The 27422-nt window shown below is 45.4% G+C and overlaps 1 protein-coding gene and 1 long non-coding RNA gene across 2 annotated transcripts in view; one reads left to right on the top strand and one right to left on the bottom strand.

Moving 5' to 3' along the window:
* Positions 1-17396, bottom strand: part of LOC138742353 (calcium-binding protein 39) — a 75816-nt gene extending 58420 nt beyond the window's left edge. The window contains exon 1 of the mRNA XM_069896650.1: positions 17236-17396. The gene's annotated coding sequence lies outside the window, so the exon portion shown is untranslated. The remainder of the gene's footprint in view (positions 1-17235) is intronic.
* Positions 17178-24674, top strand: LOC138742354 (uncharacterized). Its single transcript, XR_011344097.1, has 3 exons — positions 17178-17244; positions 21695-21835; positions 22715-24674. It is a non-coding gene; the product is annotated as an uncharacterized lncRNA (long non-coding RNA).
* The last annotated feature ends 2748 nt before the right edge of the window (positions 24675-27422 follow it).

The raw sequence follows: 27422 nt of genomic DNA on the forward strand, positions 1-27422 counted from the left end.
CCAGTCTCTTTCCACTCTAGTCTAAACACTAACAACTGTATTGCAGAGTTCTCTCCTGTCTTAAAGAAATTTCTACTAGAACTTTTCTTTCTGATCCTCAACCAATGCTGCATCACCTTTACTCGGCCGCGGCAGGAGTAAACACACGCAGGCCGATTCCAGGGCGCACCGCTCCACAACTGTGGACAGCTGTTGTAGATCTCCAGATATGGTTCGACCTAAAAGGGGAGGCAGGCCTCTTCAGTCCGGTATAGGAGAAGGTCACTGCGATATAAAACCTATGACCCAAGGACCTCGCTGCCACGTCCCAGCTTGCTTGGCCATGGCACACGAACCATGGGTGTAAAGGATGGGGCCAGTACTGCGCACACTGCACTCCACCTAAAAGCTCCTTTGCGCAGGCCCGAGGACAGGTCCACGTCCTCCCCCTCAAAAGATGCACACAAACTCAAGCTAGCATGTTGGAACATCAGAACCATGCTAGACAAGGCTGACAGCCATCGACATGAACGTCGGTCTGCCCTCATCGCACATGAACTCCTCAGATTCGACATCGACATAGCCGCTCTCAGCAAAGTCCGCCTTGCAGATGTAGGCAGCCTCCAAGAACACGGCACGGGCTTCACACTCTACTGGTCTGGCAAGCCTCAGGCTGAATGACGCCTATCAGGTGTTGGCTTCATGGTCAAGAACTCCATTGCCTCCAAACTCGAAAACCTCCGGACAGGCCACTCTGACCACATCATGTCCATGCGACTCCCCCTTCAAAACAAGCGATGTATCACTCTCATCAGTGTCTATGCTCCAACCCTTCAGGCGGACCCAGCAGAAAAGGACAAGTTCTACACTGATCTGTGCAACCTCATCCAACGCACCCCTACAGCTGACAAGGTTGTCATCCTTGGCAACTTCAATGCTCGCGTCGGCAAAGACACAGAAACCTGGCCAGGAATCCTTGGCAAGCATGGTGTCGGCGAGTGCAATGACAACGGGCGCCTCCTGTTGGAACTCTGCACAGAACAGTGGCTTGTCATTACTAACACCCTTTTCCAGCAGAGAGACAGCCTGAAGACTACCTGGATGCATCCCCAATCCAAACACTGGCACCTCCTGGACTACGTTCTGGTGCGAGGAAGAGATAAACGAGATGTGCTCTACACCAGGGTCATGCCCAGCGCAGAATGCCACACTGACCACCAGCTTGTTCACTTCAAGCCAAAGTTCAAGAACAGTGGTGTCCCCAGAAAGAGGTTCAATGTTGGAAACTTGCAGTCAGACGTAGTGAGAGGAAACTTCCAGGCAAACCTCCAAGCAAGGCTCGAGGATGCAAACTGCCTCATGGACATGTCTCCTGAAACCCTCTGGGATCAGCTGAAAACGGCCATACTGCAATCCACTGAAGAAGTATTGGGCTTCTCTTCCAGGAAAAACAAGGACTGTTTGACGAAAAAAAACAGGAAATCCAGGAGTTGCTGGCAAAGAAGTGATCTGCCCACCAGGCTCACCTTGCAAAACCTTCCTGGCCAGAGAAAAAACGAGCCTTCCGTCTTGCATGCAGCCACCTTCAGCGCAAACTCCGGGAGATCCAAAATGAGTGGTGGACTAGTCTCGCCAAACGAACCCAGCTTAGCGCTGACATTGGCGACTTCAGGGGTTTTTATGAGACATTAAAGGCGGTGTATGGCCCCTCACCCCAAGTCCAAAGCCCTCTGCGCAGCTCAGATGGCGGTCCTGCTCAGTGACAAGATCTCTATCCTCAACCGATGGACAGAACACTTCCAATCCCTTTTCAGTGCCAACCGCTCAGTCCAAGAATCCGCCCTGCTCCAGCTCCCTCAACAACCCTTGAGGCTAGAGCTGGATGAGGTCCTTACCGGGAAAGAGATATATAAGGCAATTGAACAACTGAAAAGTGGCAAAGCAGCAGGTATGGATGGAATCCCCCCCAGAGATCTGGAAAGCTGGCGGCAAAGCTCTGCATACCAAACTGCATGAGTTTTTCATGCTCTGCTGGGACCAAGGAAAGCTGTCTCAGGACCTTCGTGATGACATCATCATCACCCTGTACAAAAACAAAGGCGAGAAATCAGACTGCTCAAACTACAGGGGAATCACGCTGCTCTCCATTGCAGGCAAAATCTTCGCTAGGATTCTCCTTATAGACTAATACCTAGTGTCGCCGAAAATGTCCTCCCAGAATCAAAGTGTGGCTTTCGCGCAAACAGAGGAACTACTGACATGGACTTTGCCCTCAGACAGCTCCAAGAAAAGTGCAGAGAACAAAACAAAGGACTCTACATCACCTTTGTTGACCTCACCAAAGCTTTTGACACCGTGAGCAGGAAAGGGCTTTGGCAAATACTAGAGCGCCTCAGATGCCCCCTCAAGTTCCTCAACATGGTTATCCAACTGCACGAAAACCAACAAGGTCAGGTCAGATACAGCACTGAGCTCTCCGACCCCTTCTCCATTGACAACGGCGTGAAGCAAGGCTGCGTCCTCGAACCAACCCTCTTTACTATCTTCTTCAGCATGATGCTGAAACAAGCCATGAAAGACCTCAACAATGAAGACGCTGTTTACATCCGGTACCGCACGGATGGCAGTCTCTTCAATCTTAGGCGCCTGCAAGCTCACACCAAGACACAAGAGCAACTTGTCCGTGAGCTACTCTTTGCAGACGATGCTGCTTTAGTTGCCAATTCAGAGCCAGCTCTCCAGCGCATGATGTCCTGTTTTGCAGAAACTGCCAAAATGTTTGGCCTGGAAGTCAGCCTGAAGAAAACTCAGGTCCTCCGTCAGCCAGCTCCCCACAATGACCACCAGCCCCCCCACATCTCCATCGGGTACACTGAACTCAAAACGGTCAACCAGTTTACCTACCTCAGCTGCACCATTTCATCTGATGCAAGGATCGACAAAGAGATAGACAACAGACTCGCCAAGGCAAATAGCACCTTTGGAAGACTACACAAGAGTCTGGAAAAACAACCACCTGAAGAAACACACAAAGATCAGCGTGTACAGAGCCTTTGTCATACCCACACTCCTGTTCGGCTCCGAATCAGGGGTCCTCTACCGGCATCACCTACGGCTCCTAGAATGCTTCCATCAGCGCTGTCTCCGCTCCATCCTCAACATTCATTGGAATGACTTCATCACCAACATCGAAGTACTCGAGGTGGCAGAGTCCGCAAGCATCAAATCCATGCTGCTGAAGACCCAACTGCGCTGGGTGGATCAGGCCTCCAGAATGGAGGACCATCGCCTTCCCAAGATCGTGTTATATGGCGAGCTCTCCACTGGCCACTGAGATAGAGGTGCACCAAAGAAATCTTAAAGAAATCTCTTGGTGCCTGCCACATTGACCACCGCCAGTGGGCCGATATCGCCTCCAACCGTGCATCTTGGCACCTCACAGTTCGGCGGGCAGCAACCTCCTTTGAAGAAGACCGCAGAGCCCACCTCACTGACAAAAGACAAAGGAGGAAAAACCCAACACCCAACCCCAACCAACCAATTTTCCCTTGCAACCGCTGCCTGTCCCGCATCGGACTTGTCAGTCACCAACGAGCCTGCAGCAGACGTGGACATACCCCTCCATAAATCTTCGTCCGCGAAGCCAAGCCAAAGAAAGAAGTAAAAGAAAATTTAAATTTCAATAATTCAGATTTTTAAACTCTAACAAATGAATTAGAATATGAATTGCACTTCAAAATATAGATCACGTAATTTGTGCAAAGATGTTTACTTCCGTGGCAAAACTAATACAAGGTAATCTTCCAAAACATTGAGACATTACTTAGGTTCCTGCTTCTAACTTTAACAATTCTGTTGAATAAGCTTGTATTTCAGTCAAGAGACAAGAATGGAAATAACAAAGGATACCCAGTAGCTGTTCAAGCAACAAAACCAAACATAGTGCAGTAGGATACAGCAATTTTTCAGTCCCAAATGACCTCAATGCCTTCGTTTGACCACCAGAACACCCATATCCCCTGATGATCCTCTACTGTCAGTAACCAAGGATGATGTGCGGGCTGCCCTCAGCAGAGTGAATCCAAGGAAATCATCCAGTCCAGATGGAGTACCCAGCTAAACACTAAAAATATGTATTGACAAACTTGCCAATGTATGCATGGATATCTTCAATACCTCACTGCAGCAGGGTATGGTAAATGCTGAAGTCTGCAGACACAATGGTTGAAGTAAAATCACAATGCTGTAGAAACTCACGTCAAACATTGTACCTGTTTCAAACAGGCCTCAATCGTAACCTGCTAACCTGCCTAATCTAATGATCAGTGGTACTCACATCCATAGAGATGAAGTGTTTTAAAGAGGCTGGTATTGAAGCTCATCAGCTCCTGCCTGAGAAGCGATATGCATCTGTCCCAATTTGCCTACCACAGTGACAGATGCCATCTCACTGGTTGTAAAAAAAGCCCTAGAACATCTAGATAAAAAAGTCACATATATCAGGATGCCCTTTATCAACTACAGTTCAGCATTCAACACCATCGTCTCCTCAAAATTGATAAACAAACTCCAAGATCCGGTTCTCAAAACCCACTGTGTAATTGGATCCTGGATTTACTCACCACCAGAGCATAATTAATGATGATTGGTAAGAACAGTTTCTCCACAATTTCGCCTCCACAATTTTCATCAGTACCAGAGCTTCTTCGCTCCCTGCTCTATTCACTTTAAACCAATGGTTCTCAACCTTTTTCTTTCAACTTTAGTAAAGGATTGCTTAAGATGGTATGTGAGTGGGAAGGGAAGGTTTAGAATCACTGCTCTAGACCCAATTGTTACTGAAATATCTGGCTTGAGAAAAATTGTCATTGGCCTATTTCCTTTGGAGTTATGAAACTGTGCACATAACAAGTCAATTAGGTACAATTAAAACAGTGGTTTTCAAATTTTTTCTTTCCACCCACATACCACCTTAAGCAATCCCTTACTAATCACAGAGCACCTATGGCATTTAAGGACTCTTACTTTGCGCATTATTTATTGTTGAATATTTATTTTCTGTATTGCACAATTTGATCACATTTCTCTTTTTTTGCACACATCTTTTCTACAGAATTTTTTGCACTACCAATAAGTAGAAATACTGCCTGGCCTGCAGGAAAAATAATCTCAGGGCTGTATGTAATGTCATGTACTCTGACGATAAATCTGAACTTTGAAGAGTCAATAAATAGTCTAATTATTTTCTTAAACCAAATGGAAGCAAACCTTTTGAAGGAAACAGAACTTCAATGACAACCTTAAAATAAAGTACAATATCATGTTCATATATCAAAGATAATTTTCCATCTCTGCACATTATATTTCAACCTGTTAATTAGTTTTGCAATGTCATGCACAATATTACCAAGACAGTACTGTACACCTCTCCAGATCACCATAACATCTTCTACAGATACAGTACTCTTTATCCAAATACCCAAAATCCAAAATGATCAAAAATCCAAAACATTTTTCATCTGTGGTCCCATAAGGTAGTATGTAATAGAGTTCAGAAATCTAGACTGGAGAACTGGACATAGCAGACATAAGTAGAACATTATTGAGTGTAGATTTTTCAATATGCCTACTTCAGTTAATTTGTGTCTATGTAAATATTTGTAATGTGAATGCATGTATCTTTAAGTCTGAGTGGACGAGTGCATTTTTTAAAATTGTGTTCCAAAATCTGAAAATATCCAAAATCCAAAACACTTCTGGTCCCATGCATTTCAGATAAAGAGTACTCGACCTGTTTTAAGAAGTTAAAATTACTCCTTAGAATTCTGTATTACATGCTGGCTACAGAACAAAAAGAAAAAGTTTTGGAGGATGACAAGTAAATTAAAATCACCCCATGATCAGCCAGTAACATTACAGATATTTTAAATGCAATTCCTTGTTTGATGCAAAGCTTCTTTATGAATCACATACTGTACATAGAAAAGTGCATATTTTTTACCAAAGATTATTTACACATTACAGTAAATGGCTGGTAAATGGCAGTAAATAAGGTGTTCTTTCTTCTTGTTGATCATGCATTCAGACACTCTTTCTGTAAATTCTCATTGCTTATTAGGTGTACAAATTGAAACCAGGAGTGACAAAACCTGTACTTTAAGTATACCTGCTACTAAAAGCAATAACACACACTTCTCCCCAGTTGTCTTGTCCGTTCTGAATGGAATGAGTTCCAGAAGGTTCCAATGCCAGACTTTTAATAGATTAGATCTATTTTAATCACTGGCACTTACTTGCATGGACTTGAGATTAACTTTTAAAATTGAAATAGTAATTTAGTACACTAGAAGGAATAAAAAAAGGAACTATGTTTGAAAATACTTCCTCAAAAGACATTCTTCCCTTATTCTGTTCTCTATAAATAACAAATTCATAATCTCTGGGATGTCAAAACCAATACACATGCTTTTAAGCCTCCTAAATTCAAAACATAACCAAAACCATTTCTCCAGTTACTGCAATTGCATTTTTGAATTTACATTAAAAAAAAACTTTCTACTGTGGTGGCTTTGCCTAATTGCATAGTATTTTATGGTATACAGAGGTCGATAGCATCGAGTCCACGCTGCTGAAGATCCAGCTGCGCTGGATGGGTCACATCTCCAGAATGGAGGACCATCGCCTTCCCAAGATCGTGTTATATGGCGAGCTCTCCACTGGCCACCGTGACAGAGGTGCACCAAAGAAAAGGTACAAGGACTGCCTAAAGAAATCTCTTGGTGCCTGCCACATTGACCACCGCCAGTGGGCTGATAACGCCTCAAACCGTGCATCTTGGCGCCTCACAGTTTGGCGGGCAGCAACCTCCTTTGAAAAAGACCGCAGAGCCCACCTCACTGACAAAAGGCAAAGGAGGAAAAACCCAACACCCAACCCCAACCAACCAATTTTCCCCTGCAACCGCTGCAATCGTGTCTGCCTGTCCCGCATCGGACTTGTCAGCCACAAACGAGCCTGCAGCTGACGTGGACTTTTTACCCTCTCCATAAATCTTCGTCCGCGAAGCCAAGCCAAAGAAAAAAAAACAGCAAATTTGGTAAATTTTTGAAGATTATTAACATCCAACAAAAAATACAGTAGACATCCAAAAAAATTGATGCCAAATGATCCCCTCCCCTCCACCCACCCCCCCCCCCCCACCACGAATCTGGACTTTGAAAACTTTTTAAAATTGGCGGGCTTTTGTGTGCGTGCATAAGCGGCAACAAGAGTCTGCGCTTGTGACTTGATTTTTCTTTAAAGCTACTTGTTTTGATAAATTAAGTATGCTGTATTTGCTAATTAATAAACTTCACTATTTATCTATTCATTTCTTCTTTATTCCTCCTTAAATATGAATGATAAAATACTGCCCAAGAATCAGGAAAATCCAAAATCCAGACCGACCCAATCCTCGAGCATTTTAGGACTTCTGTATTTAAAAAACTTCTTCAGCCAAACTTGGCTATGCTGAACAAAATGTCCCACCCACACCAGTGCCAGCTGCCTGCTTTTGCTCCATATACTTCTAAGCCTATCCTATCCATGCATCTGTCCAGTTGCAATAATACCCAGCCTCAACCACCTCCTCAGCAGCCCATTGTATACACTCACCATGCTCTGTAAAAAGGTTCCTGTTAAATCTTCCCCCCATCACCTTAAACCCATGTTCTTTTGTTATCAATTTCCCTACTCAGGGCAAAAGGCTGAGTTCATCCGTTCTATTCCTCTCATGATTATATGTACCTCTGAAATTACCCCTGTGCTCCAAGCAACAAAGTCCGAGACTACTCAACCTCTTCCTATAGCTCAAGCCCGATTCCTGGCAACATCCTTGTAAATCTTCTCTGTGCCCTCACCATCTTGACATCTTTCCTGCAGCACAGTGAACAAAACTGAATACTCCAAATGGGGCTACACCAACATCTTATACATCTCTAACATTACCTCCTGTGACAGAATTGTGTTATTAATCTTTAGCTATCATATATATATCTTAGTAAAGTTATTTTATGGGTTGGATACAGGGTCACACACAGACACACACACACACACATAATTCTTTGAGATAGCATATGGCAAGTCATTTTTGGGGTCCAAACTTCTGGAAAAACTGAGCAATAAAAATTAGAATTAGTGCTTGCTACGGAAAAGTACCTGTACAAACAAAGCTGACTTTTGATTCAATGGCCAGTAGACAGGCCGGAGTCCGTTAGCTCATGATTCATACTTTTAAAGGAGGCATTATGAACTTCAAAGACAGAAATGATGCCACGTGTCACGTAATAAGAACTATTTCGGAAAAACATTATTGAACCAGAGGCATTTTGAAACCAAAAATTGATCATCCTGTGGGAAAGACAGAATTGAAGATACAGTAGGCAGAAAAGGAACTGTTACATGTTACTCCTGGTCAAAGGAGAACACAGAATAAGTGACTTTTGAAGGAGGAAGACCACTTCTGACTGTCTCTTTAAGATAAAGAAGGCAGCCTCATTGTGTCAATGAAAATGATCACTTTTGAGTAAGAAAGCAAAAGTAATCTTGCATTTAAAACATAACCCTTTTTAGATGGGTTACTCATTCAGCCCTTGTCTGGATTTGTGAAATCATTGTGGAGGAAAATAGCCACTTTATTATCCCTTTGAAAAGAGGACAGATTCATTATGTGTAACACATGAAACCTCCATGCAAAAGAGGACGATGTTTTTTCATTCATATGAAGAAACATTGCTCTGAAAACAACTCATCAAGAGGTCTGATGACTTGATGTTTCAAAATACTTCATAATAACTTTGAGTGACAATTTAAAGAATCTGAATTTAAAACAAAACTGACTGAACTTTAAAATCATCTCTTCAGAATTATACCTAAACTGTAATGGTTTTGGTTTTGCCACACACACGCTCACACTCACACTCACACACACACTCACACTCACACTCACTCACACTCACACTCACCCACACTCACACTCACACTCACACTCACACTCACAGTGGGGTTGTGTAAGTTAAATTTTAGAGTTAAATAAGAAGTGTTATGTTCTTTATTTAAAAAATACATTGTTTTTGAAGATAACCTTGTCTGTGGTGAACTCCCATTGCTGCTGGTTTAATACATTACATTGCCAATTTCTATACCCAATACTCTGATGAAGGCCAATGTGCCAAGAGCCTTTTTGATCACCCTATCTACATGTGATGCTACTTTCAAGGTACTATGTATCTGAATTCCTGGATCCCTTTACTCTGCAACATTCCCCAGATCGTTACCTTGCATAGATCCTACCTATGTTGGGCCTCTCTTCAAGACTTCCATCACATTCAACTAATTTAACTTTCTGCATCTCATATCGATGCACAGTTGTGAGAGCTGGTGCAAAGATCATAGGATTGCAGAATTTCCTGGTTTTTACTTCGGTGAGCTATGCTTGCAGCCCAGCTGCTCCAAAGCAGCTACAGAATTTGCATCCAGCTGACAAAGTGCAAAATCTCCCAAATATAGTACATGTTTGAAAAGGAGTAGAGCTTCAATCTCCATACCAGTCTTTTCTCCATCAACACTGGTTCAGTGTTATTAGGATCAGAGACTGATCAAAAGCCTGCTTATTAATGATTGCAAATTTTGAGGGTTGACCCTGCTGCAATTCCTACTCAAAGGGGAACAAAAGAGCTAAAGTTTAAAAGGTTCATTAAGTAGGACTGTTCTCAGCACTAGGTCAGCAGTTAACTCAGAATGACTTCAAGGAACCTCAATAAAACGAAAATCAATAGGGGCAGCACAATTAGCGCAACATCATTAAAGTGGCAATGACTTTGGTTCTAATCTGCCGTTGTGCGTGAGGAGTTCGTACATTCTTCCCTTGTCCGCGTGAGTTTCCTCTGCGTACTCCAGATTCTTCCCACGTTCCAAACACATTTGTGATTGGTAGGTCGCATGTGTGCAATTGGGCGGCACGGGCTCATGGACTGGAAGGGCCTGTTTGGTGATGCATCTCTAAATTATTAAAACAATAATCAGAATCGGGGAAGACTATCCTATAACTGTGAATCAGCTAACAAATTATTGCTGCAAGTTGATCACAGCCCCAAAGTAACGTGATATGCATTCTTCCGGTCCACATCCCAGGACATTCCTTTGTAGATTATCTCTTTCCATCAAAATCAGAACAGGGGATTTTTGTTAATAATTGCTACATTCGCTTCCATATGCAATTCAACAGAACTAAAACAACCATTAGCACATGGACAAATTCAAACTAATTAATAGAAAATAATAACCATGCCATTATCTCCAGCAGGAGTGTCAAAACATCTCCCCATGATATTAAATGATACCGTCTTCATAGAATTCTCAACCAACACTGGGAGCATCACAGTTAGGCATCACAAATACTATGGCTGCAAAAGGTCAGAAATTAGGAATCAGATCCCAAATTCATAATAGCTTCCCACATGAAGAATGACAAAATACTCTCTACCCATCTGTCCAGATAAATTATAAAATACACATTAAGCATGACAACATCCACAAAAAACAGTACTAAACATTCAATCCAATACCTTAAATATTCACTCCCAGACCTCTCATAAGAGCTGGCTAAAAACATATTTGTTTGAGGGAGCTTCATGTGAACAAATTGATTGGCTGTTTTTTGCCTTACAGATTCAATACTTTAGAAAATAAAGGACATTAATTGCAATGGCACCTTTTTTAATCCATTGATGCAACATGCCTGCATTGTTTAGTGCCTACAAATGCACATCAACTCAGTAAATCTTCTTCAACAACATATACAAGGAGAATTATTTCAAATAGCATTTTTCAAATACTATTAAAAATACTAGTATCTGCTCACAACCAACTTCTCAAAGCCATTAGGCATGCACAAGTACAATGAGTATAATATTAACACCAGATTGTGAGAAAATAAACATCAAGCACGAGGCTCATAAAATTCATTGCTTGATTGGCACCCAATTCACCACTCTAAACATTCATTCCCTCTACCACTAAAACAGTGGCAATAGCATGTACATTCACAAAATGCAATGCATTTTACTTGTGCAGACTATTCAGAAAACACTGATGTAACACACAAGCTCCTCCACCAAGGAGGACAAAGAGAGAACTCAAGGAAACACCAGGACTAGTAGATTCCCTTCTCAGTCACATACGATTCTGATTTGGAAATATGGCATCATTGTTGGGCCCAAATTCTGGAACTCCCTCCTCAATAGCACAATGGATGTTCCTTCACTAGCAGGACTGCAGCAGTTCAAGACAACGGCACATTCCTAATTGTTTGAAGTAGTGACGTTCAATAAAATACTGGCTTTGCTCAGAATACCCAGATACCAAGAGGGACAAGGATGGAGGGGAAGGCAAGCCGACAGCCAAGAGACCAATGATGGACATAGATAAGCAGACAGGAGAGAAAAGCAGAGGACTGATCCGGAGAGGGGGGATAGCACCATGAATGCAGAACTGGAGGAATTAAAAGGATAGGGAAAGAAAGAGACAGTGGGGCAAAGGGGGCGGTGGCCTAACAGAAGCCAGTGACCTAACAACAGAAGCCAGTGAAATTGATATTCATATCATCTGGTTGGAGGGTGCCCATACAAAATACTAGGTGCTGTTCTCTTTAATATATCCTGGCTGGATGCTGAACATTGCAGGAAACACACCATAGATTGTTCTTTACCGATTACACATTTAAAATTTCCAGAGGCATGACAAGAATGGAAAATTCCACTACTCAATCTCACAACTGAAGAATCACAGTCACTAGGGAATATTGTGATAGCCACCCTTACTTCTATGAATCAGGTCAATTAGCCATAGATCTGCAATTGAATCTGTCCAATGGTCTAAATGTTGAAATTTTTACCCATGGAGTCATTCTTTCTGTAATCTAAAATTGCAGAACAATTTCCATGATTGACGATGGCCATATATTGTTTCAACAATTTATGTATGAAAGATCAAAGTACATTGGAAATAGTGAAAATGTATCTCATTTAATACTAAACCATAATGTTGAATGTACACAATTTCTTAACTTGCAATCACTGCTGTTATCCACTAAAACTCTGATGCCCTGGCACCCCAGGACTTTCATGCTGACAAGTAGTCATTTCAGACTGTTGTGTTTTATCCTATTAATAATCTGAACATATTTTTGTTTCTTTATTTTTTTTTAAAGTAACACAGTAATGCAAGATATTTTTCAGTGAACTGAGGTCAAAGGGTGCAGGAAAGTAAGCCACAAAGAGTTTAGCAGAAGCAGTACATTTCATCTTGTAAATTTCAGCTGGTGAAATTTGTCTCAACAAGTGTTCCTTCACCCTGGCCTGCACTCCAGATTATTGAATGAGCTAGATGCTAGATTATTTTCACCCCAACATCCATCCAGCTCTTGAATCTCCTAAACCAGATCACTACCCCAAAACCACCATAGATTTATCTGTACCAATATTTAAACTAACTGCAACAGTGAAAAATTATCCTTTCATATTTATCTTCCCCCCCCCCTCCCAGCATGGTAAATTTACTCATTGTGTATTTTATGCATCTGTGCATAAACAGTGTACAAGTTCTCATTCTCAATTCCACACACAAAAAAACTAACTTTAAACTTCAAACAAGTCCACAGCTGCATTAATCCGCAAGTAATAACACAACCTACATAACTTGTTATAATAGAAAAAAATGATATTAGAGTTTAATCTTAAAATAAGAGTTCCTAATCAGTTAATACATTTGCATTAGAATCATTGACAAAAGGTCCAGATCGAGATTTCTCAGCCAACTGGCCTCTAGAACAAAGAACTTTCAAAAAAAAAGTGAGTCACCTGTAAGATACACTCCAGATAAACTGGCAGGAAAGTGAAATAGGTTGCCTTCATTTGGTTTCCCATAGAAAAAAAAAGCATGGTTTTATGTATTTTTTTTAGAAATAGAAGACCACGAGTTCTCTTATGTGGCACTGGACAATATACGAATTAAACTCACATAGACAACGTATCAGTACTCGATTAAAATTTTTTTTTTGCAGCATCCACCTGTCAAATTGCCCAAATACTTGCTCAAGTCACACTTGAAAACTAAACCACTGACTGAATAAATGCAACCACTTCCAAATTGCAAGCTGCAAAAAAAATAAAGGATTTTACATTTTTTTTTCTTTGCAACAATTCCAAAAGAATACTCTCGAAAAGGTTATCTGTATATGTAGTGTTAATAATCTCCCAGAACTTTGCTAAAGAACAATGTGAGATGATTAGCAAAATTGGTTAGGAATTAAGAGTGGAGAATAGATGAGCAAGTTGGAGAATATTAAAGACCGGCACCATAGAGCACTTAGGCGACGGGGGTGGGGGGTGAGGCAAAGGAGCAGGCGATGGGGCTGGGGGGTGCACGGGAAAGTGCAGGAGCCGGTGACGGGGGGGGGAGGGGGGGTGGCGCGGGAAAGTACAGGAGCCGATGGCAGGGGGGAATGTGGGAAAGTGCAGGAGCCAATGACTGGCGGGGGGAGGGGGGGAGCACGGGAAAGTACAGGAGCCAGTGACGGGGGGGGGGGAGCAGGGGAAAGAGCAAGAGCCGGGGGGTGGGGGGGCCGCGGGAAAGTGCAGGAGCCGGTGATGATGGGGGGAGAGGTGCGTGGGAAAGTGCAGGAGCCGGTGACGGGGTGCATTGGAAAGTGCAGGACCATCAGATTACAGGAGACAGGGAAAGGTTGAGGATCCGCACCCGTGGCCCGCGGGAAGGAGCCGCACCTGTGGGCCGCGGGCCGCGGGAAGGAGCCGCACCTGTGGGCCGCGGGCCGCGGGAAGGAGCCGCACCTGTGGGCCGCGGGCCGCGGGAAGGAGCCGCACCTGTGGGCCGCGGGCCGCGGGAAGGAGCCGCACCTGTGGGCCGCGGGCCGCGGGAAGGAGCCGCACCTGTGGGCCGCGGGCCGCGGGAAGGAGCCGCACCTGTGGGCCGCGGGCCGCGGGAAGGAGCCGCACCTGTGGGCCGCGGGCCGCGGGAAGGAGCCGCACCTGTGGGCCGCGGGCCGCGGGAAGGAGCCGCACCTGTGGGCCGCGGGCCGCGGGAAGGAGCCGCACCTGTGGGCCGCGGGCCGCGGGAAGGAGCCGCACCTGTGGGCCGCGGGCCGCGGGAAGGAGCCGCACCTGTGGGCCGCGGGCCGCGGGAAGGAGCCGCACCTGTGGGCCGCGGGCCGCGGGAAGGAGCCGCACCTGTGGGCCGCGGGCCGCGGGAAGGAGCCGCACCTGTGGGCCGCGGGCCGCGGGAAGGAGCCGCACCTGTGGGCCGCGGGCCGCGGGAAGGAGCCGCACCTGTGGGCCGCGGGCCGCGGGAAGGAGCCGCACCTGTGGGCCGCGGGCCGCGGGAAGGAGCCGCACCTGTGGGCCGCGGGCCGCGGGAAGGAGCCGCACCTGTGGGCCGCGGGCCGCGGGAAGGAGCCGCACCTGTGGGCCGCGGGCCGCGGGAAGGAGCCGCACCTGTGGGCCGCGGGCCGCGGGAAGGAGCCGCACCTGTGGGCCGCGGGCCGCGGGAAGGAGCCGCACCTGTGGGCCGCGGGCCGCGGGAAGGAGCCGCACCTGTGGGCCGCGGGCCGCGGGAAGGAGCCGCACCTGTGGGCCGCGGGCCGCGGGAAGGAGCCGCACCTGTGGGCCGCGGGCCGCGGGAAGGAGCCGCACCTGTGGGCCGCGGGCCGCGGGAAGGAGCCGCACCTGTGGGCCGCGGGCCGCGGGAAGGAGCCGCACCTGTGGGCCGCGGGCCGCGGGAAGGAGCCGCACCTGTGGGCCGCGGGCCGCGGGAAGGAGCCGCACCTGTGGGCCGCGGGCCGCGGGAAGGAGCCGCACCTGTGGGCCGCGGGCCGCGGGAAGGAGCCGCACCTGTGGGCCGCGGGCCGCGGGAAGGAGCCGCACCTGTGGGCCGCGGGCCGCGGGCAGGAGCCGCACCTGTGGGCCGCGGGCCGCGGGCAGGAGCCGCACCTGTGGGCCGCGGGCCGCGGGCAGGAGCCGCACCTGTGGGCCGCGGGCCGCGGGCAGGAGCCGCACCTGTGGGCCGCGGGCCGCGGGCAGGAGCCGCACCTGTGGGCCGCGGGCCGCGGGCAGGAGCCGCACCTGTGGGCCGCGGGCCGCGGGCAGGAGCCGCACCTGTGGGCCGCGGGCCGCGGGCAGGAGCCGCACCTGTGGGCCGCGGGCCGCGGGCAGGAGCCGCACCTGTGGGCCGCGGGCCGCGGGCAGGAGCCGCACCTGTGGGCCGCGGGCCGCGGGCAGGAGCCGCACCTGTGGGCCGCGGGCCGCGGGCAGGAGCCGCACCTGTGGGCCGCGGGCCGCGGGCAGGAGCCGCACCTGTGGGCCGCGGGCCGCGGGCAGGAGCCGCACCTGTGGGCCGCGGGCCGCGGGCAGGAGCCGCACCTGTGGGCCGCGGGCCGCGGGCAGGAGCCGCACCTGTGGGCCGCGGGCCGCGGGCAGGAGCCGCACCTGTGGGCCGCGGGCCGCGGGCAGGAGCCGCACCTGTGGGCCGCGGGCCGCGGGCAGGAGCCGCACCTGTGGGCCGCGGGCCGCGGGCAGGAGCCGCACCTGTGGGCCGCGGGCCGCGGGGAGCCGCACCTGTGGGCCGCGGGCCGGAGCCGCACCTGTGGGCCGCGGGAAGGAGCAGCACCTGTGGGCCGCGGGAAGGAGCAGCACCTGTGGGCCGCGGGAAGGAGCAGCACCTGTGGGCCGCGGGAAGGAGCAGCACCTGTGGGCCGCGGGAAGGGGCAGCACCTGTGGGCCGCGGGAAGGGGCAGCACCTGTGGGCCGCGGGAAGGGGCAGCACCTGTGGGCCGCGGGAAGGGGCAGCACCTGTGGGCCGCGGGAAGGGGCAGCACCTGTGGGCCGCGGGAAGGGGCCGCACCTGTGGGCCGCGGGAAGGGGCAGCACCTGTGGGCCGCGGGAAGGGGCAGCACCTGTGGGCCGCGGGAAGGGGCAGCACCTGTGGGCCGCGGGAAGGGGCAGCACCTGTGGGCCGCGGGAAGGGGCAGCACCTGTGGGCCGCGGGAAGGGGCAGCACCTGTGGGCCGCGGGAAGTGGGCCGCGGGCTGTGGGAAGGGGCAGCACCCGTGGGCCGCGGGCTGTGGGAACGGGCAGCACCCGTGGGCCGCGGGCTGTGGGAACGGGCAGCACCCGTGGGCCGCGGGCTGTGGGAACGGGCAGCACCCGTGGGCCGCGGGCTGTGGGAAGGGGCAGCACCCGTGGGCCGCGGGCTGTGGGAAGGGGCAGCACCCGTGGGCCGCGGGCTGTGGGAAGGGGCAGCACCCGTGGGCCGCGGGCTGTGGGAAGGGGCAGCACCCGTGGGCCGCGGGCTGTGGGAAGGGGCAGCACCCGTGGGCCGCGGGCTGTGGGAAGGGGCAGCACCCGTGGGCCGCGGGCTGTGGGAAGGGGCAGCACCTGTGGGCCGCGGGCTGTGGGAAGGGGCAGCACCTGTGGGCCGCGGGCCGTGGGAAGGGGCAGCACCTGTGGGCCGCGGGCCGTGGGAAGGAGCAGCACCTGTGGGCCGCAGGCTGAGTGAAGGAGCAGCACCTGTGGGTTATTACATGTGGGAAAGGGTAGGAGATGTGGTTGATTACATATGGGAAAGCATAGTGGCAGGGAAACAAGAGCATCTTGGAAAGGGGAGGATTGATGAGGCAAAAGGGCAGGGATAGGAGGATCAGGGAGATGAAAAGAGCACATATGGGAATGAGTGTTTCACTTTGTCAGCAGCAGGAACATGGTAAGCTGGGGAAAGGGCAGGAGTATAGGAACGAAACTGTACTGATGAAAGAGATCTGGCAGAGGGGAACAGGTGCGTTGGGAAAAGTGCAGGAGCAGCGGGAAGGCAATGGCCAGACATACGGATATTGGAAAGGGTGATCGGACGGGCGGAGGCCTGTGAAACATGGGCAGCGCTTCACACCCTCCAGGCTGGGCCCCCCTTGCTGGCTGCCTTCGACTGCACTCAGCTGGTGGGTGCAGGCTCTGTTTGCGCCGGGGGACAGACAGGCAGAGGAGGAGGCGGTGCGTGGGAAGGAGGAACTGAGGGCGGGGTTTTGTGGGCCACGGAGCAAGGAGAGGGTTGTGCAGGGTGGAACTGTCGTAGGGGGCGGGGGGAGTGACGGGTGACGGGTGAAGGGAGATGGGGGAGCCGGGGCACTGGCCTTCTCCCCCAGTGGCAACTCACCGTTTCTGGGTAAGCTCCCTAGGCCTCCCCGCCGGTTTCGGCCTCCCTCGACGTGCGGCCTAGGAGTGTTGAGCTGCGCCGCCGCCGCTGCTGCTGCTGCTGCTGCTTCTTCTCCTCTTCCCCACCCCGGCTCCGCTCGCCGCAGCTTCCTTCTCCTCACGCAAGGGGCAGCGCACGACGTGCTGCGTCGCGCTCTCTCGCGCTACGTATTGCGTCAGAGGAGGGTTGGTGCTTGAGCTTGTGAATTGGGATCAGCAAGGGGTTGGCTCCACATTTTACTGCTTCACATCACAGAAGTGAAAGTCATTTGGATATATATAACCACCTATTGATTTCGTAATATGTCTCCCTTTTATCTCTGGAGGCTATTGCAATTTAATTTTTACTTTTGGAGCTGGTTGGTTGCAGAAGAATTTCAATGCATCTGTACATTGTACTCCTGTATATGACAATGAATAAACATTGCCCTGTTGTTGGCACTAGAGAGCTGAAGGGTTTTTTTTTCCAACATTATGAGCATCCTGGGCTTCAATGAGAACTCTACATCAAGACATATGAAAGAGCCAAGAGGGAGACTATTCACTCCTGCTAACTTGTAATGCCATTTAACCCCAATGTGCCTAATTTTCTCCCTTAATCTCGATTTTCTGTCACTATCCCCATGTTCCTGTACTAACAGCCAAGATCAATGATTGTTTTGCAACATTTCCTCTGAAAGGAGAATCATCAGATTCAAAAGTGTGTGTGTGAAACAATTTCTCCTTGATTCTGTCCATGATACCTGATCATTTATTTTGAGATCATGGTCCCTGGTTTTGAATCTTCAGCCAGGTAAATAGCTGCATCAAGACCACAAAGCCCCATAAGGTTCTTCTAAAATCTCAAGAAGAGGACCGGCCTTCTCAATCTCCTCAGGATGGACTGCTGCCCAAGGAACCAATCTTTGGATTCTTTGCTTCACATTCGCTACAGCAAAGTATATAATTTTTTTTTAGGTAAGAAGAACAAAATTGTGTACCTCCCTCAGATGTGGTTTCACTAAGACTTGCTTGGAAAATCAGGGATGACCCCAATCACACAGCATCTTCCAGCTACTCCAATTAGGGAAAAGATACAGAAGTATCAGAGCCAGAACCACCAGGCTGAGTAACAGCTAATTTTAATACATGTACTGTGTATATGTATCATATGTCTGGATGTGTGTTATGTTTCTACACTTGTTTTGCTCTGGTCTGCACCATGGACTGGAGAGCAATGTTTCATCAGGTTGTACTCAAATCTCTTACCAATAAAAACCAACATAATATTTGCCTGAAGGGTTTTGACCCAGAACATCAACAGTCCTTTTCTCCTACTGCTGATGCACCAATGGGTTCTTTCAGTAGATTGTTTTTTTTTTGCTCCATATTTCTTCAGTCTCTTGAGTCTACCTAATATTTGCCTTTCTAGTTAACTGCTGCAGCTGCCTGATTGCTTTCACTGATTTGAATGTGAGGGTTCACAGTTCTCTTTGAACACAAAACTATTTCCTAATTGCTCACAAATTTTAAAAAATGCTCAGATTTTATACCTTTTCTACAAAATAGATGATCTCACATTTTTCCACATTGTGCTCATCTGCCATGTTGTTATCCTTTCACTGAGTTTATTTACATCCAGATGAACCTTCTTTGCATTCACATCACTATTCACTTTTCCACGTTGTGTCATCAACAGACTTAGAAACTATTCATTTCCTCCCCTCAGACAAATTGTCAATATTGGTTGTGAATAACGATGGCCCAAACATCAATCCCTGCAATATTTCACTGGATACCATCTGCCCAAAACTAAGAAGGATCTATTTAATTCTAACTTTTGTTTTCTTTTTGTCTCACAATTCATCAGTGCGCATGACCTGCAATTTGATGCGCTTTGTCCTTTTTCAGCAAATTCCTGTGAAGCATCCCACCAAAGGTCTTCCAAAAATTTAAATTCACCACATGAACTGATTTTCCTTCATCTAGGTTCTTGACATTTTCTCAAAGAATTAGTCAAACATAATTAATCTTTCATAAATTCATGTTGGCTCTGGTCAGTCATATTTTTGTCTTCTAAATGACATTATCCTTTATTGTAGATTCCAACATTTATCATTCTACCAGTGTCCAGTCAGTCATTCCTGTTTTCTCACTCCCTTTTTAGAATAGTGAAATCATATTGTCTACTTTGTTGAGCACCTATACTTCACCCTCATGTGACAGCTGGAATTCCAACATTCCAGCATTTTAATTACCCTCTGTATTTCCACACAGATCAGTCTCACACTGCACATAATAATCACATACATACATAAAAATATAAAATAAATACATATGAATATTCTGGAATACTTCACTCAATTTCATTAACAAGTGACACAAGGTTACAGGATACCATTCATCAACCTCACAGTCTGTGATGAGAAACTATTTCCTAACTTTGATGCTCCTGTATCACGTACCTGATGTTAGATGCTAATGGATGTTAGGGATCCTTGATACTTTTTTTGAGCCTTATTTAAGCGACATTACCAATGAATGTAATCAACAGAGGAAAAGGATACCCCAGTGATCTTCTCAACCATTTTAATGATCCTCTGCATTACCTTCCTGTCTGTTGCTTTGCAGCAACTGTCCCACACAAAGATACAGCAGCCAAGGCATTCTCAGTTATGCTCTTGCAAAATATTCCACTTTCAGGTAACCCTCCCCCCAGCCTGATCTGATTCCACTAATTTATATCTGTCTTCAGCTTCTCCTAATTTCCAAGCCCATTCCAGTATTTTTGACTCAACCTTCCCCATGGCCTCTATCCCCATTCCCCTGCTTGATTTGCCTTTCCACCTCTCCTACATCCATTTGTCCAGTATCCTTTTAACTCTTAGCTCCTCCCCTCTCCTTTTTATGCTTGCTGTCTCCTCTTCCCATCTATATTTTAAAAAAAGACCGTTAACCCAAAGTGTTGATTACATATTTCCCTCCATAGATCCTGTCTGACTCACTGAGCCCCTTCAACATCTTATTGATTCCAGAAGTTTGTGTTTTGCAGTTGATGTAACAACTGCAAATGGCCCAGAGGATCATTAACTGAGGATACATGTCCCTGGATTGCTCATAAGAAGGTCCTTATACATCTGTCAATTGGAAATATTTTTCTCTTTTAATGTTCCTGAATATAGAAAAGCATTTGGTCAGAAAAGTGAGTGTCTGATTTCCTGGAAGAGGAATCATAAAGTTAAACAGCATGGAAATGTCTTTTTTAGATATTACTTGCCAATATTTTTTCTCTCTGCTCTTCTATTTTCCATTTTAATTTCACTCCGATATTCAAGAGGGAACCTTCCAGGGAAGATGACAAATAGTCAGATAGAAGTGTAAAGCAGAAGATGAACTAGGATAATGCAATGTGATGGAGGTGAAAGGAGGAATGTTAGTAATGTTATCAATTCCCTTTGTGCATGCCAGATGCATAGAAAATTAAAATCATGAACTTCATACATCTGACAATAAATTACCACAATATTTTCAACTTTAATTTTCCACTGAAAATTAATGATTTAGTAATAAAATCTTGGTCCAATTATTATTTTATTCATAGCAACTATGTTTTTTATGGTCTTGTTAACTTGAACTTCAGCTCACCAAGAAATTGGTAGATATGCATCCCCAACTTCAGGTTTTTAAATCTCTTCAAAGTCATGCCATATTTACCTCTCTCAACACTCATTCACTCATGCATATCTTAATGATATTACAGTGCCCTCCGTCATGTTTGGTGCAAAGATATTTTTTTTCTAACTTTAATTAGAAATTTAAAATGTGGAGCACAGAGGCAAATAAAGCTAGAAAAAAAATATTTTTTACTTTATTACATGTGAATTGTTTAATTAGAAATTTAAAATGTGGAGCACAGAGGCAAATAAACAATTCACATGTAATAAAAGTGCACTTTCCAGATTTTATTCAAGGTTATTGTAAACATTTTGCTTCGACCATATAGAAATTATAGCACTTTTTATACATAGTCCCCTCATTTCAGAACCCCATAATGTTTGGGATATTTGGCTCACAAGTGTTTGTGAGTACTCAAATATGTTTAATTGCTTCATTGGGCCATTTTGAGGCATTGGGCATGTGCCAGAGTCCCGTCTCCATGGAGTTTGCAATGTTTACTCTTATTTTCATGGTGACCAGCACATCACTTCTCCAGAGTCTGAACCATTTAATGGCAGCAGTGCCCAAAAATTACACTCCTCAGAGGATGTCTTGTCTGATTTTAATAGAAACAGCTTAGTGGCGCCCCCTTCAAGTGGCTCCCAGGGCACGTGTCGTACCTGCCGTACCTTAGATAAGGCAATGATTCTTGTGGAGTGTTTCTCCACTCCAGACTATCTATTTTGCATTATTTACCCTGTATTCTTCAACTTGGTCCTTTTCAGACTTTTATATCATGATGTATATCTTTGGAGATTGCGAAGGTAAATCACCCACAGAAGGATAGGTGATCCACTTAAATTTCTGGTCAACATTTACTCCAGAATTTGATAGCGCAACACTCTCTAAGCCATTGAATATCAAAGGTAGGTGATTAGACTTTCATAAGTTAAGGCTGGTTATTGCCTGGTGTATGTGAGACATGAACATTACTTGCCTGGCAGTGTTTTTTTAATTTCAAAATTAATGTAATGCACAAAAAGTATATACAAAGGAGATCATAGTGCAAAGGCTGTTTACATTTCTAGTGATGTTCACTGTGTACATTCTTATTGTTACTTAGTCTGCTGTACATGCAGGTGCTGAACCTTGTTACATCAGCACTTCACTTTCATAGATAGTACCATTGCCACTCAAGTGGTTCCTCGGGTTAATACACTCTTAAATTGTTTAAGGGGCTTTCCCATCAGCCTCAGCAGCGCAATATAGTGGAATGACCCTAGACTGTGATCAATCCCCCAAAAAAGCCTTTTCATTGTCAGCGCCATGCTTCAGTTTGTCCCTCAGCAAGTATTCCCGCGGACTAGGATTATGCAGGTTGGCATCATTCCCTCACCGGCATCTCACTATGCTTGCAGACCAACAAGTTTTGTGCAGATGCATGAGCCTCTTACAGCTAATGGAAACCAAATGCAGATGTACTTTCCTGCCTTGGGAATATATCGCTATGTTTAATGATTTTCCAGCAGCATCAGGCTATTTGTCTCTGTGTACATCCCAGGGAACAGCCCATAAATCAGAGAGTCTTCTGTTACACAGCTGATTGAAATGAACGATGACAAGACTCCTGTAGCAAACCCACATTCTGCAAAACAATGGATGACTGTCTACTCCCCATCACAGTCGCCTCAGGGACAATGTGCATTGGGAGAATGATACTCCAGTCAACTGGGAAGGATGTGGTGCTTGTTGATTCATTCTGGCATTGAGGCATTCGACCAGGTGATTTGTTCACTTTTTTTCAGGGAACTACCCCTGTGTTTTCAGGTCTCTGCGGTGAATAGAATTGGACCTGATGTCATCATCAACATTGAAGAAGCAGTTTAATGAATTAGTAAAATACCCTGGGTTAAACTTTCAAGAAAATCCAGGAGCTGGAATGATTGATTACCAATAACCATTAATAGCTTCCTGCGTGTGAGGTAGGACACCAATCAAAGTTCAGATTTATTAACAGAGTACATACATGATATCATATACAACACTGAGATTCTTATTCCTGCAGTCAAGTCAGAATTACCACTTACTGGTAGTGAAAAAATCTATAATCAAGAAGATATGTATATGTGTGTAAAAAAAATAGAAATGTAAACCAACTGATTATGCAATACAGAGAGAAAAACTATCAATAAGGTGCAAAAATAAGAGTCCTTAAACGAGTCCCTGATTGAGTTTGACATTGAGGAGTCTAATGGTGGAGGGGTAGTGGCTGTTCCTGAATCTGGTGGTGCGAGTCTTATGGCACTGATACCTCTCTTTCCTGCTGGTAGCAACGAGAACAGCGTGTGCTGGGTGGTGTGGATCCTTGATGATCGCTGCTGCTCTCTGACAGCAGTGTTCCCTGTAGATGTTCTCCCCCCCACCATCAAGTTTTGTCTGTGAAGTCCTGGGTTACATCCATTACCTTTTGCATGGCTTTACACTTGGGGTAATTGGTAATCTCAATGCAGCCGGTCAGAACACTTTCCACTACACATCTGTAGAAATTTTCCGGGGGTTCCGACGTCATTCCAAATCTCCGCTTTCTTAATGATACCATCCGTTTGTTGGATCAACAAAAGATTCTCTGAGATAGTGGCTCCCAAGAACTTAAATTTGCTCACCCTCTTCACCTCTGATCCCTCATGATCACTGGATTGTACACCTCAGGTTTTCCCTTCCTGAAGTCAATAATCAGTTCCTTGGTTTTAGTGACACTGAGTGTGAGGTTGTTGTTGGTGCACAATTCAGCCAAATTTTTAAAAATTCTCCAACTTGCATGCTGATGCATCTTTCCTTTTTTATATAACCCATTACCTTGGTGTCATCAGTGAATTTGTAAATGGTGTTGTTGTCATACCAAGCCACACAGTCATAGGTGTATAGCAAGGTGTCATAGGCCACAGTCATAGGTGTATAGTGAATCTAAATAAATTCAACAAGACCTTTTGTACCACACAAAATCAAATGTGTTTAATGACAAGGGCAACTTTCATCTGTTTCTAAACTTTAAATGTCCCCACAGTGTGGGGACTGATATAAGGCTGTGGGGAGAGAGCGGGGCAGTGGGATCAGTGTGGGGACGTCCTGCGCCAGCAGCCCCACAGTGTGGGGACTGATATAGGGCTGTAGGGAGAGAGCGGGACAGTGGGATCAGTGTGGGGACGTCCCACACTGGTTTCCCCAGCGCTGACAGTCCATGCCGGCTGCCACAGCTCTGACAGCCAGCCATCCCAACCCTGACAGCCCGAAGGGACAGGAACCGGAGTGCGCTCCGAGACACCTCCCGTGCAGCTGTCCCTTTCAGATGGCCAACGCTGCGCTTTTAGTGCTGCCACCTGAACGGCAATTCACAGGTCTGCTTCAGCTCCTGTAGGCGCATTCTTAGTGGAGAATGCACCTGAAGAAGCCTGGTAAAAGAAAATTAACCTTAAAATCTAGCTCTTTGATAACCTGTCATAATATGATTCAGTTATATTTTGTTTCATATTATTATGAATTGCCACTTAAAAATTATATAAATGCACATTGTGATTTATGAATACATAAACAAACATCCACTTTGTTATCAATATTAGCTTTTCAGAATCCTTTTAATTGTGTACACCTTCTAATCATTCCTTGTCTCTTCTGATAATATTCTGGTGAACTACTTACTGTGTTAAAGATACCGTATAAGTAACAGTAATTTATGAATACATATAAAAGCCTCCTCTTTGCTATCAATGTTAGCTTTTTGAAATCCTTTCAGTTGTTTTCACTTGATTATTCTTTCTCCCTTCTGTAAAAATGATTCATACCTTGTTGTGGACATCAATATTTTTTTATTATGCAGTAATCTTATTAAATGTAATCAAAGAGCAATCATATCAACCATTAAATAAATAAAAATAAAGTGTGTACTTGGCAACTTCATTCCTCTTCATTGCAATAAATGTTCAACTCCATCACCACAACTGAATGGCAGCTATACCATGGTAAATTCCTCTAGGTAGCAAGAAAAATCTGAGTTAACGTTAAAATTATAAGGATTAAAAAAAAGACGGAAATGGATCTTTCAGCCTCAATTTGCTCAGTTTCAACAGGACAGACTGGATTTAATGCCAAGAAGGCTTTTCTGATTGAAAGTTACAACTGCTCAGTCCCCACAGCAAGATGAATTTGCAAGTTCTTGTGCAGGCCACTAGATGGAAACCACACAATGGCAAACCATTCCATCACGGTTTATTGGAAAAATGGAACTTTGCACGATCTGCAGAGTCATTGTCCCTGATTTATACAATAACTGGAAAGTTATTGATGAGCTGCTTTGAAATGGAGTTTTCAAACATATTATATGTGATAGCAGTCTTTAAATTTCACTTGACCAATTTTCTATCATCTGTGCCAAAGTGCTATGATAATTTAGCTTAAAGATGGATATGGATCAGTAGCATTCAGTTATTCTTAATAATACATGAGAAAATATTGAAATTTTCTATCTCATGAATTATCTGACTTTTGCATAATTATATTCATGGGAAACACATGGAATCGGATCAGGTTTGGTGAGTACTGGCTTGAAACACTGACAGTACCAGCAATGCACATCTTAATGGGGATTTTGATCTGATGGCTCCATGAAATTACAAATCACAAAGGTCTCAAATTTTCCACCAAGTGATTTAATCCAAAGATTAGTTACTTCAGGGGGCTGAATTAAGAAGAGAAAATTGATGGAGAAAATGCAAACTCAGTTCAGTACTTCTGAGCAAGACAGAATTAAGAAAAAAGAATATTTGCAAGATAGTCAAAGAAGAAATTGAGAAAATCAATGAAAATAAAATATTAAGAAGTGTATGACTTTATTGTACCTGTAGAGGACATTATTGTACAAACAAATTTAAATCATTTTCTGACACAAGCTATCAAAGAATCATTACAAACTAGATCTAACATTTAGTAACCACCTTGATAGCAAGTTTTCATATGGAAGAAAACTTGGAAAACAGTTATTTTAATTCATAGATTCAAAGGTAATGAAAATCTATTATTAATTACAGATTTGAGAACCACACTTTTAATATAGTAATGAAGGATTGGGGACAGCTCCATTTGTCACCATACCTGCATGTTGGAGAAACTGCTAATTGTATAAATAGATAAATAAAAACACTGAAACCACAGAAAATCCTAAAATCAGGATGTAGTGACTGAATGATCATGTAGAAACAGATACAAGGCTAGCTTTGTTCCCTCCATGACCAAGTATGCTGGTTTGGTGTGGAAATGCTCTACCAGCACAAATGAAATAGTTTCAATGTTGAAAACAGCAGGCAGACTAACATAGATTACCTTAAACCTACCATAAAAATAAGTACATCCTCACTAAAATAGTGCCACCAATTACTTAACCAGGAAAGCAGAGTGAGCAGCAACCAGACCCTAACCCTAACCAGATACCCTACACTCACCAGAATACAAATACTGAGGTTGCACAAGACTTTCTTCAATGTAGGTATCAGTCAACAGCACAACAGAGGAGACAGGTGTAACGAAGAATTATGAGTGGGTCAACATGGAGATTTGGGTGAAAGAACAGGGATAAAGCAGAGAAGGACCAGCTGAAGAACTCTAACCCTCTGTACCCATGTTGCCAGATCAAGGGACAGCTTGCCAAAGGGGGGGGGGGGGGGTGGGGCAGGGGGATATTCCCATATTAAAGGCCTGTGACTGTGCCAAGAGTTTTGTTCTCCCACTGGTTGATGCCTCTGCCTGCAAGATTAATATTTTACTGAGATGCATAGTGAAATGTGCTCATTGCTCTAAGGACCCTAGTGGATGGTCACAAAAAAAGTACACATACAAAATTACATAGTTCCAAAAAAGAACATTTAATGAACAATTAAAACAAATTAAGATAGTATTAAATGAGCTGAAGGATGAATGAAAAGACCATAGACAACTGTGGTACCACAGTGGTTTAATGTATTTCTGCAGCTTTAATTACATGATATTTGATCATATGGCATTGTTCATATGATAATTATTCATTGAGTGTTTGCGTACCATTTCCAAATGAGGCTGCGTTAGTCTTAATAATAGTGAGCTTTCAAAAAGTATAGTTGATATTTTATTTTGATAAGCAAAATGAATTTTACATTTTAAAATATTTCTACACTTTTGGCCACAATTGAGAAAATGCAACATTATTAGCTCTAACTAAAGATTTTCTATTTGTAAATAGCAGGCTATGAAATAATAACATTAAAATAGACCTCATGTAATTCAGATTCCCACATCCCGTGGCTACAGTCTAGCTTTGAAAGTGGGATTGGAGCAAGGGGCAATTGATGCTTGATACTCATAGGACATATTCTGGCACTCTGCACGCTTTCTCTGATAGTATGTTGTTTATTTTATCTCTTCTTTCCCCAGTTTGAGTTGCTCTCTTCTTTCAGTTAATGCTACTCTCTCTTCCTGCCCAGTTCCAGT

The sequence above is a fragment of the Narcine bancroftii genome, chromosome 9 (genome assembly GCF_036971445.1).
Source record: "Narcine bancroftii isolate sNarBan1 chromosome 9, sNarBan1.hap1, whole genome shotgun sequence".
In the NCBI taxonomy this organism is placed as follows: Eukaryota; Metazoa; Chordata; class Chondrichthyes; order Torpediniformes; family Narcinidae; genus Narcine; species Narcine bancroftii.